Source organism: Vigna angularis, chromosome 10, assembly GCF_016808095.1.
Source record: "Vigna angularis cultivar LongXiaoDou No.4 chromosome 10, ASM1680809v1, whole genome shotgun sequence".
Classification (NCBI taxonomy): domain Eukaryota; kingdom Viridiplantae; phylum Streptophyta; class Magnoliopsida; order Fabales; family Fabaceae; genus Vigna; species Vigna angularis.
The window spans coordinates 10,702,315-10,715,080 of record NC_068979.1 but is presented as its reverse complement, the minus strand read 5'-3'; positions in this window follow the sequence as shown (position 1 = coordinate 10,715,080).

Genomic DNA, 12,766 nt, shown 5'->3' with positions numbered 1-12,766 from the left:
ACGGATGTTGACATCCGTTGAAGGATGTCATCCGTCCAGAGGCAGTGTTCCTTTTAGGTTTCGTTTTTATTTTACTACGTTTTGCTGCTCATGCAAGGATTATAGGCCTGGATATTCAAAGGATTATTGGAAGTATGGGAAGGGTTTAGGGTTTAGAATTATAGGAAGGATTATGACTACGTACCTGGAGAGGAACCACGACAATGACACTACACCATAAACGCACTGCACCACGTATTGCACCGAGAACAAGAGGAAGATTGCTTGATAATTCTTTTCACGATCACCAAGCTTTGCAGAAAAATATTTTACTCATACAAGGAACTACGTAGGTTATCAGTGAAATATGTTATAAATGAATAAAATTAAAAAACAATAATTTTAAAAATAAAATTTTACTGAGGGGCAAAATAGTAAAGGAAAGGTGGAGGAAGGGACAAAAAAGTAAAGGGGAGGTGGAGGAAGAGATGTGTGGAGGTGGAGGGAGCAACTCCCATATAAATGCTCTTAGTTGAAAACTTTATTTTTTACATAATGAATTCTCCGATTTTGGTTTAGTTCGCAGCAGCGCCTGCGAGAGCAAAAGCGTTAGTACCTTCTATTTCAGTTGCCAGACCGCTGCATTACCGGCCTATGGCTTCCTCCTCAACAGTTCCATGGACTTCCATTCGCGCTTCTTTCTCAACAACCTTTTTCAACATTATTAAGAAAATTACAAGTACTTATATATTTTTCTAAAATTAAGTCTATTACTCATGGATAATGGAAGGATTTTAAATAGTTGTGAAATAAAAATAAAATCTGAAAATAAAATATCAACTATCATAAAAATTAAATATGTTTAATTTATCCTAAAATAACATTGTACTTAGATAAACCAAAAATCATAACTACGTATTTTTATTTTATTTCTATCAAAATCAAACTAAATATTACTACATCTAAAATCTAATAAAATAATATTTAATCAAAATTATTAATAAAATCCTAAAATTTAAATTTATTCAAACATCTTTCTGTTTTTGCATCGGTTTCTAGATCATAAATTTTTTTTTCTGTACATAAAATTTGGTAAAGAGAAAAGGTCCATAGACTAACCCTGACCCATAAGGCTTTAGAGGTATTTAACCATGTAGATTTTTTTAATAAATGATTTTTTGGTCCTGTGGACTTTTTTTGGTCTCAACTCACATGGACTAAGACCAAATGTTATCAAATGAGCAAAGTTGACATGTCTAATTGTGAACAATTATTGATATTATCAATATGAATAACCAAAAATAACATGATCTTTTCTTTTTCGTCTTTTGTCTATTAATGTTTTAAGATGAAAATTGAAGTACATAGTATACAAATAACAATTCAAGAGTTGAACAAATAAAAATATTGAACCTAGTTTAAAAAATTAAAGTTATACAAATTGGATTATACGACATAGATAAATTCAATTAATTTTTTACAAAATTAGAATAAACACCATCAAACTGTTTATTTTTTAACAACATTTTATTGTTAAACTTATGTACCTTGTAAATCTCTCGTAACCATAACACTACAAAAATATTGTATTATAGCAGGGTTTTTTTCTCAAGGTTTTTAAAACTGTTTTTAATTACCGACGGTTTTTAAAATAAGGGTTAAATATGTTTATCGTCCCTTAAGTATCACACGATTTTGGTTTTAGTCCCTATTCGAAACTTTGATGGTTTTTAATCCTCGTAGTTTTGAAACTATTAGTATTAGTCCTTAAAAATGTGGCAAACGGCGATGCCCAACTGCGCTCTGCACTCTCTGCCACGTTGCTGGCCAATAAAATGTGGCAAACGCCGTCCATTTTTAAGGACTAATACTAATAGTTTGAAAACTACAAGGATTAAAAACCATCAAAGTTTCGAGTAGGGACTAAAACCAAAATCGTGTGATACTTAAGGGACAAAAAACATATTTAACCCTTAAAATAATTGTCCCTAAGTTTTAATTTTCCTTTTTAAAATTTGTTTCCAGCGGTTTAGTAAACATAATCACATTTAAGTTTTTTATTTTAATTTTTGAGAGTTTTTTTGGCAAACCGTATGTAAGCACTGACATATATTTAACAATCTTTAGTTTTAATCCCTAGTTTTCTCCTTTGCGCTGCGCATCTGTTTTCTTTTCTCATCTTCTGGCTTCGCTCCTTCTTCTCCACCAGTTCCATTCGCTTATAGTTCGCTTTTAGTTCTTCCCTTCTCAGCTTCTCTTCTCCTTATTCAAACTTCTCACCATAACCGTTATTTTCAGTTACCACTATTTCTCTCCTTTTTTATCTTTTTCTAGTTTGTAATCGCTTGTATGTTTTTTCGCACACACGAATTAGATTTGTATGAACTTAATTGATAGGCACAAAAAGCACAACCCTACGTCATGCACGAAACGACCCGCGGAGGTTGAAGCTGCAACAAAGATTCAAATTTTGTGAACTCATGGACTCAGTTCTGCACGAGGCCGCAGCAATGGACCGAATCGACGTGATGGAGTTTATGTTGGAGCATAGCGACGAGAAGTTGGAGGTGGATTCGGTGGACTCAGAGGGGAGAACTCTGATTCACGTGGCGACAAGGGAGGGGCACGCGAGGGTTATCGATTTGTGCGTCTCGATGGGAGGAAACCCTAATCGCGTGGACTGTAAGGGAAAGACCCCGCTCCATTACACGGCGTGGAAGGGACACGTGAAGGTCGTGGAGTGTTTGTTACAATGCTCAGACGTGAAATGCGTGAAGGACAAGGAGGGGAGAACGACGTTTTGTGTTGTGGTGGAGAGTGAAGAGTCCCACGCGCACAGGCGTTTAGTGGATTTGCTGGGGTTGGGCGACGCGTTGATGCGTGCGGCGAGGGTTTACGATGTTTAGGGCGTGAAGAGGTGTTTGGGGAAGGGGAGAGAGTGAACAGGAGGGACTAGAACGGGTGGACCCCACTGCATTGGGCTGCATTTAAGGGTCGAATGAAGAGTGTGAATGTGCTGCTTGAACACGGTGCTGAGGTTGATATTGTGGATGATGCTGGCTACACTCCCCTGCATTGTGCTGCAGAGGCAGGGCATTTGCAACTTGCCCTCTTCTTGATCACTCATGGTGCTTCTCAATCACATCTCAAATCTTTTCCCTATCTTGCAACTTACCCTCTTCACTTGTTCAACTCTTTCCAAAATCAGGTTTCTCTTCCTTCTTAATCTAACACACTCATGTATCACTGAATCCAAATCCCTCTTTTGCGTATGTATAATGTATAGTGTGGAATCGTCCCTGGTGATTGCTTGGTTGATGAAATGAGAAATGAAACTATACAAATCCAATTCAATAATAATGATAAGCGAAATCTCAACAATTATTCTGAAATTGATAATGTAATATCATTCATTTTATGTTTATTTTGGGTTGAGTATTTATACAAGAATTTCATTTGATTAGATTTTCATTTCACTTAATTTATGCATCCGGGAGTCTAATATCTTTATTCATTCCCACCATATCACTACATTGTCGAATAAGCCTTCTATGGTTCTAGCAACTTAAGCCAGTGGCTAATGATCATGGTGATGTGTGCAACGCCATGCAAGGGTGAGGGAGCGATCTTGTATGTATTCTATTGTTGTATGCAGATTAGTCAGCTTCGAGCAGTTGCTCAAAAATATCAGGCAATTACTCAAAATGCGACACCCAATTTATCGGTTCCAGAGTTACAAAGTAATTGCAATATGTGAGTCCGCATTTCATTTATGTTCTTTCTGCTTAGGTCTGAGCTACAGTACTTTATTCATGATCTAATCATGAAATTGTTATATATACTTGTTAAATTGTTCCGGCTCTTGAAACTTGTAATAATTTGTTTCTTAAGTGGTAAGTTTCTGCATCTTGATTTCTTGAATTGTTACTGGATCTTTTATGTCAATCTCATACTGAATGTGTTCATGATGGCTTCTAATAAAATCTTATTTTTGATTTTTTAGTATAATAAGAGAACAAATGTCCTGGCTTATTTAAAGTCTACCTATCCTTGATTTATATTTAATGGGAGAAGCGACAAACATTTGTCTTTTCCATGTCCATAACAGATATCTATCCAGTGGGAGATCGCCTATTGTTTATGGAGATTTAAGAAAACAGAAACCTTTGTTGACTCCTTATAATGTCTGTGGGTACTGAGATTACATATGGTGAATCCATGGTACCCAATGATGGTTGGAAACAGTATTACCCCAAGCTACTGGAAAACGAAGGGCACTTACTTTGGCTAGGAAAGTTCTTGGTCCTAGCCATGAAGAAGTGATGTTCTACATATTTTATGAGAGATGGAGGTGTGTTGAGAATCCTAAGCAGTATATGCACAATTTGAAAGCAGTCTTTGTAAGTGATCTTCTTATTTTTTAGTTGATTTTTCTTTGAACTTTGTGTCTATTCTCAATTCTACAAGTGAAGCAATGGCTAATCACAATTGTTAAAAAGCAATGCTTGCAAAGATGACTACTTTGGATGCTAGCAACACTTGAGAGTTTGTTTTCTTACCTCCTAACAAAACCATCATTAGGAGTCGTTGTGTTTATACTGTGAAGATCACATTTGATGGTACATTTGATTGTTACAAAGGTCACTTGGTGGCTAAGAGTTATACTCATATTTTTGTCCTAGATTATGGTGACACTTTTTTCTCTTATTCAGTAGTTTTTTTCTTGTGTTGTTATTGGTGGACCAGAGGTTGATGCTGGCACATGATTTTCATTATATTTGGTCATTTTTAATTTATTTATTTATTTAACAAAACTTGGTGTATGGCTCGTCCTGGTGCTTCTCAAAATGACTTGTAGAATGCTCTTGATTGGGCTTGTGGACTTGGAATGGCAAATTGCATAGCAATCCAGTAAGGTGGACCATGTTTTGAACCAGACACATGTGTTTCTCATGATTCCTTTCAATAGCTACTATCAGACAAATGGAAATTCTGATATTGCATGCAATTTTGGAGGCACTGCTGCTTTAACCAAACGTGACCATGGTAAGTCAAAATGGATATTCCTAGTTTGTTTTCTTTGAAAAACTTCTACAGGTTTTTGTAACTATGAGATGTGATATTCTTTTAGAAGATACCAAAACACTTACTTTTGAATAAGCAATTTGTCCATCCCTAATTGACATTACTATGATATGTGATTTCAACATTAGTTCAATTTTGAGTTGAAATAATTGTGGTAACAGGAAAATGATGTAATGCGGGTGAGTGAAATAATATGTGATTTCAACATTAGTTCAATTTTGATCTTTCTGAAAAACCCTTGCAAGCAGTGCGGTTTTGCTAAGCCAAGAAATTTCCGGCGGTTTTTCAAAAAACCCCTGCAAATAGCGGCGGTTTTTTGAAAAACCCCCGCAAATATTGTGATGGTGTTTTTCCCAGTGGTTTTTCCAACCCTGGGAAATATATTTACCAAGGGCTAAAACCGTCGGTAATGCGAAAAAAAACCCTTGATAAAATTCTATGTTTTTGTAGTGTAACCTTTAGTTTGGATAAATGGTATTACATAAAGAAGATTCAATGCATTTTTTTTCTTTTCTTTTCACTTTGACAATCCTTTAACATTTATATTTATTTATAAATATAATAAAAGGATTGAATGAAAAAGAAAATATCTATGACTATGATTTATGCTGGACAAAATGAGATCCCAAAAGTTCGTGGCGGTAATTTTAAAATTTGTAGTAACTTTTTTTCATCGTTTAGATTTGAAAAACATGAGTACTTACATAGTTGACATAAACTAGAAAATAGAGGATTAGAGTTAATAGGTATATTAAAATAATTAGACCGAGTATTTTATTATAAAATAATCTTATAATATAAATAGAATTTTCTAAGTTTGTCTCATTATCTAAAATACCGTTTATCTCTCTAAACTTCTTTCCCTTCGTTTCCTCTCACTTCTCTCTACAAATCCTTACTCTTAAATCATCTATTCGATTATCAAAAGGTGTCTAAGCAATCCTGGCATCGAGGTCTACCTATCTTCCCGATCAGTTTATTGATTTGAGCAAGTTAGTTTCATTCACTTTTTCTTAGTTTTTCCCTAATTATGTGATCATGCAAAGAATTTGTTTTTGCATGTGAGAAGAATTCCTCTTTCTTCAATTCTTAGCTCAATTTAGGTTCTAAAGTTTCTCTTCAATCATCAATCGATGATTTGTAGGTGTTTTTAGAAGTTCCTTGAGGTGTAAGCCACGGTCGATGTTTTTTCTTGAGCTATACAAGTTTGATAGAGGTAAGGAAAGTTAGAAAATTTGTTTTTAATTGAAATGTGTGGTGTAAGTTTGATGGTATGTGATTATTAAATTGTTTGGATGTAGAATGTTGTTTTGTGTTAGTAATAATTGAAGTACTTAAATGAAATTGATGCTTTGTATGATGATGGATGTTGTATAACATGTTGAATCTATTGTATGTATGTTGATGATGTTGTATTTGATGTTGATGAAATGAATTGTGTTGATTGAATTGTTGGAAGAAAAAGGGTTAGTCTTGGTTGTAGGTTAATTGGTCAAAAATAGAGATTTAAGGTAGTGAAATGATGAGAAATGATTGGTGAAATGATTGGTGAACTGATTTAATGAAGTTTGGGTTGTTTATCAACTGGTTTAGGTCATGTTCAACATTTTAAATGGTAGAGAATTCAGTTAGGAGTGAGTGATGGTGATTGTGTAGAGTTCAACTTGGTTTAGAACTCAAATTGAGGAAGTGAACTAGTGAAAACTTGAGTTAGAGGTTCTATGCTCAAATGGTCAGCTTGGAGAGTTTTGGTAAGTCATTAAAGACTTGTTAGAGTCCCTAAGTTACTTGATATTGTGCCACAAATGGTAGAATTCAATTTGGGTCTCTAAGTTGAGTTTTTGTAAGTTTTTGGTTTAGGTTTTATAGCTACATGTTTAAAAGGAGTTTATAATGGGTTAGACACACTTGGTTTCGGTTAAGTATAATTAAGTGTTTAACATGATCTAGGAGGACTAGAAGTTCAGAAACATGTATCGAATTGGGTCATTTTAGGTGCATGTTCATAATTCTACAGTTTGGTGTTGCAAAATTATGAAGACTTGTTGAGCGAGTGGAGTCGCTCAGTGAGTGGCTGAGAAGTTGGGCACACTGTCTAGACATTCGCCTAGCGAGCTGTGTCGCTAAGCGAGTGCTTAGAGGGTCTGGACCACTGTCTGGGGAATTCGTCTAGTGAGTTGTGTCGTTGAGCGAGAGGTTGGAGTCTGCGATCATTGACAGTTTTATTCGCCTAGCGAGCTGTGTCGTTGAGCGAGTGTTTTGAGGGTCTGGACCACTGTCTGGGGATTCGCCTAGCGAGTGGTGTCGCTGAGCGAGAGGTTGGGGTTTGGGAGCATTGTTAGTTTTATTTGCTTAGCGAGCTGGGTCGCTGAGCGAGTGGTTTGGAGTCTAGAGGTACTGCCTGTGGATTTGCACAGCGAGATGGGTCGTTGTGCGAGAGAACTCTATGGTCGCTTAGCGAGTGTATGCGCTAAACGACTGGTCCAGGTTTTAGTTTACTCTTTCCTTCTTTGTCCTTGATTGATTTGAGTGATGTTTTGATTCATTGTGAATTATGTATGAATGTGTATTGAGTTATATGAGTATCAAAGTTATGAGTTATGATTCAAAGTGAAAGAAATAATGGTTTCAAAGTAATGAAAGTAAGTTCCAATGTGATTTCTCTTGGTGAGGTTCAAGTATGTTTAGAATGAATGCAGGAGCTCAGTCTTCGGAGTTATCCTGAAACTTCAATGGTCTTTCTTTCTCACGTAGAGAGGATTAATCCATTTCGTGAGGAGTAGCAGGAGGTCTTAGTGTTGGGGGCTTCCAGTATGCTCCAAGGCCCGAAACAGCCTAATCTTGTGAGTGTGGTATGGTGAAACCCATTGGCAATGACTTTGTAAAGCAGTAGAAGCCACCACAAGTGCACAACCCGCCATAGCTCAGCAATTATTATAAGTTTGGACGGTCAATTCATTGTAGTGCCATGCATAAATTGTGTTGTGTTGGTGAATGACTATGTGTGATTGTATGTAATGTAGTTGACGAATATAATGATTGTTCTTCTATTTAAACTAGCCTACCCTGTTGTTTGTGCTTGTGTTTTGTATGTTGCGGTGTTTTCTTCTTTGCAATAATCATCTTGTGGGTGTGAGCAGAGAGAAATGAGGTTTCTGTGGAGCAGGCATGGACGGAGGAGATGCTGCTATTTAGTTAGTTTTCGATTAGCTTTGTCTATAGTTTTGTTAGCCAATTTGTATATAAAGTTTAAAATTTTATGGTTGTTATGGATGACTGTAAGTTTATACTTTATATTTTAGTTTGATAAAGATTCTATCATATCATATTTGTGATAACTTTTTATATAGTATTATACTATATTATTGGGATGTTACAAGTTCTATGTTCTATCTTCACCTAACTATAATTTATTTTCTTAATGTATGACCTACCTTTGAGGGTACGGATTCCATAGGCTAGATTGCGAAGACAGAGAAATTCTTCGACCTCCATAATGTGATGGAGAAGGAGAAAATGAAGCTCGTCTATATATGCATGGAAGGAGGCGCTAACTATTTGTTCCGTTTTTGGCCTAAGAAAACCAAGAATCCCACCTGGAAGTCGTTCATTGACGCTCTGACGTAGAGGTTCGACGAATTAAATCGAGGCACCATTTTTTAGAAACTTACGACGGTGCGACAGAAGGGGAGTGCCAACGAGTACATCCAGGAGTTTAAATTCTTGGTGGCGCAAATCTCGGGAGTTACTTAGGAGTCGTGTTTATACCGACTTTAATACAAATGTTTTTTTATATCTTTCTGTATAGATTTTTTTTATACCTTAGTCGTGCAATTCCACGTTATAGAAATTAATTGATGGCCCAAGTTCACTAGTCCTTATTTTTTGTAAGGATGTTGCTCCCTACACCACCACCCCTTACTTCCTCCACCTCTCCATTACTATTTTGTCCTTTAGTAAAATTTTATTTTTAGGATTAATATTTTTTAATTTATACCTATTCTCAACCCATTTCATTGACATATACCTGGTACCCTACATGCAGTGGCAAACACACAATCTCTTCTTTCTCTTTAACATTGAACTTCTTCCTCTCATTCGTTGTAGAATTTCATTACGTGGTGTGCGTGGGAGGTTGCAAAGGTTGGTGGTGGTGGAAGGAACTGATCCAGTGCCAGGAGTCGGTCTTGGTGGTGTGGTGGTTCTCGAAGGTTGCAGTGGTGCTTCGTCCAGATGCGTAATCAAATAAACCCTAAAATAAAGATTTAAACTTTAAACAGATGTCATCCTTCAGCGGATGTCAACATCCGTTTAAGGTGAAACGGATATCGACATCAGTTTAACCTTAAACGGATGTTGACATCCGCCGAAGGATGACATCCGTCGATGGATGTCGGACATCCCTTGAAGGCCAAACGGATATCCCACATCTATTTTGGCCTTCGCGGCTCTAAGAGACAACTAAGCACAACAATAGCACATGATAAACAGATATACAGATTTAAACTAACCCTGGGATGGAGATGAAAAACCAGATCCACCGCTAGATCTACGCTCCTCCTCTACGCTTCTCCACACCAGGAATCAACACCAACAATGGAAGGAAGCAAAGGGACAAGGAAGTGGGGAAGAGAAGGTTGAAAGAAAAAGAAAGAGAAGGAAGAAGAAAACTTTGAATGGAGATGGGAAGAAAAGAAGAGTGAAAGATGTGGTGTGGGGTGGGGTGCAGCTGCCGCGGGAGTGAAAGTGAAGGTAAATTAGGGTTTTGAAATATGTTAAAAAATTCCAAAAAATAAAAGGTAAAAAAGTTAAAACAGAAGAGTAGTTTTGGAAATATGATAAATTGGGGAGGTGGAGGGAGTAATGGGTAGTGGTGGAGGGAGCAACAACCTTTTTTGTAATTGCTAATCTCTGTTGTATGGGCTGTAACGTCCCGGCAACTCACAGGGACCGTTGACTGCCCCCACAGATCACCACCAGGCTTTCCAGTGTGCTTTGTCCTCACTCGCACACTTTCCAGGAAAACTTCCCGGAAGGTCACCCATCCCAGAATTACTCCAAGCTAAGCACGCTTAACTATGGAGTTCTTATGAGTCAGGCTACCGAAAAGCAAATGCATTTTGGTGATATGAGTAGTCAAATCAATTCCTTTAAGCTATCCTTCAACCGTATAGTCCCATACCTATACAGTCTCCAAATCCCTCTCATTCCGGTGTATGTTCGATTCATCCATGTACCCCTTCCACCCGAAGCTGCCAGGAGCCGCTCCTTGTCTGTGCCCCCTGCACCATGCTTCTTGCACCGGCGTCACTCCCCGCCCTCGTCTCCGTGCCCGGGTGTCACATGCCCACCAGCTTCCGCTCTGGTTCGTCCTCGAACCACACCGTACTGGGAGAGGCTAGGCTCTGATACCATCTGTAACGTCCCGACAACTCACAGGGACCGTTGACTGCCCCCACAGATCACCACCAGGCTTTCCAGTGTGCTTTGTCCTCACTCGCACACTTTCCAGGAAAACTTCCCGGAAGGTCACCCATCCCAGAATTACTCCAAGCTAAGCACGCTTAACTATGGAGTTCTTATGAGTCAGGCTACCAAAATGCATTTGCTTTTCGGTAGCCTGACTCATAAGAACTCCATAGTTAAGCGTGCTTAGCTTGGAGTAATTCTGGGATGGGTGACCTTCCGGGAAGTTTTCCTGGAAAGTGTGCGAGTGAGGACAAAGCACACTGGAAAGCCTGGTGGTGATCTGTGGGGGCAGTCAACGGTCCCTGTGAGTTGCCGGGACGTTACATGGGCCGCCTGTTTGATTGCACCCACACGGGCTATAGTGATTACTCCCCTTTCTTCCTTTTTATTTCTTCTAGATTTTAAGTTGATAGCAAACTGTGTATAATAACTGTGGATAATCGAGTTTTGGACCTCTTTTTGTCTTTTTTTCCTTTAGAAACACTAAACGAAACTCGATAATTTTGAGCTTTTTTTTGTTTTCATTTTTTAAATAGAGGTTGAAGAAAGAAAATAAAATCAATTAAGCATAACGTAAAATAATGTTGAAATATTGTAATAATATTTTGTAATTGTTGTAATTATGAGAAAATGAAATTGCAATATAATTAAATAAGTTAAATTATACTTATTTTTAAGTTGAAAGTTAAAAAAGTAAAAGTTTATCATTATTCCGTTCTAGTTAAAATTAGATAAAAATAATAGTTCATATTTAAAGGTTATTAAAATTAAGGTCCCGCAGAATGGTCTCGTCTTGGTATTTTTTTTTAACTTAATTAGGTCCTTGTTTATGTAAAATCGAGTCAATTGTAACCTTGCCATTAATTTTAGTGAACGACGTTAAATTTATTGTGTCGTAGCATGCTGACCAAGCAATTAATTCTGATGTGGCACACTCAGGATATTAATGACAAGGGGTTTGTAATTTTTAAACGAAAGAAATTTGGGGTCGCGTGGTACTATGTCGTCCTCTGCTCCTTCCCTTCCCTCCGTCAAGCCTTCCATTCTCTCTCCGTCACCCACACACTCGTAGCCCTCAATTTCCATAGTGACAAGGACAATGATGAGTTTCTCAGAGAATCGTTACCTGGGTTCGATGTCCTTGTAGCCGATGAACTTAGGAATTCTGATTACTACCATGGGGAAGATGAATTTGGTAAAGTAAGAGGTCCAGATGAAAGGAACTTAGACTCTTTGAATGAATATGATTTAGGGCATTCTGGTGAATATGGTTTAGTAGCTGATATTGATCGGGAAAGATTTTGTGTGCCTCAAGGTTATGAGTCATATGATCACACGCAGGAACCATATCTCTCGGAGTAGCACATGAAGGCTTCAACCCATGGGAAATCAACTCTTCTAGGCTTTGACTCATGGTTGAAACATCATTGATTGTTGTCAATAAACAAATAAATGGTCTCTGTGTTTGTGTTGTTCGGAAGTGGTGGAACCCTTTCCACTGCTCAGATCAAAGTTGGCACCATGCTTGAAATCACTGCAACTTCAAAAACCCTAACAGGAAGAGGACACCCAAGGAAGAAGACAATGCTTTATTCCGTCTTTTATAATTAAATTTCACCTAATGCATAATTAAATTCCACTTAATGCAATCTTAGTGTGCCACATCAAAATTGATTGCTTGGTCAGCATGCCACGACACAGTAATTTTAATGTCGTCCACTGAAATTAACGATAATGTTTCAATTGACTCAATTTTACAAAAACAAGAACTTAATTGAGATAAAAAAAAATACGAAGACCACAATTCTAAAAAATAAGGACATCCAAAATGATTAAACCTAAAATTAAAGTTAATAATTAAAGAGAAAGAATTTTAGGTATTTCATTTCTGAATTTCCTCATTTTCTTTCCTTCATATATTATTTTACTCTCTAATCTTTATTTTTTTTATAATTTTAAATAAAAAGTTATTTCTTACTTTAATGCATGAATATAATATGTGTAGAATATGACACATATTCAATATCAAAGAATATAAATATGTTATTATTATTATATGAACCCAAATTAAAATAGTATACATATCAAAGTTATTAATATAAAAAAATATAAATTATTATTATTGTTAAAATAATATTATTTTATAAATTAGATGTTTTATTGATAAATAATCAATAAAATATTTTAAAGTATTGGATAATGGTATTTAAGTGATGTATTCATATTATTCAAG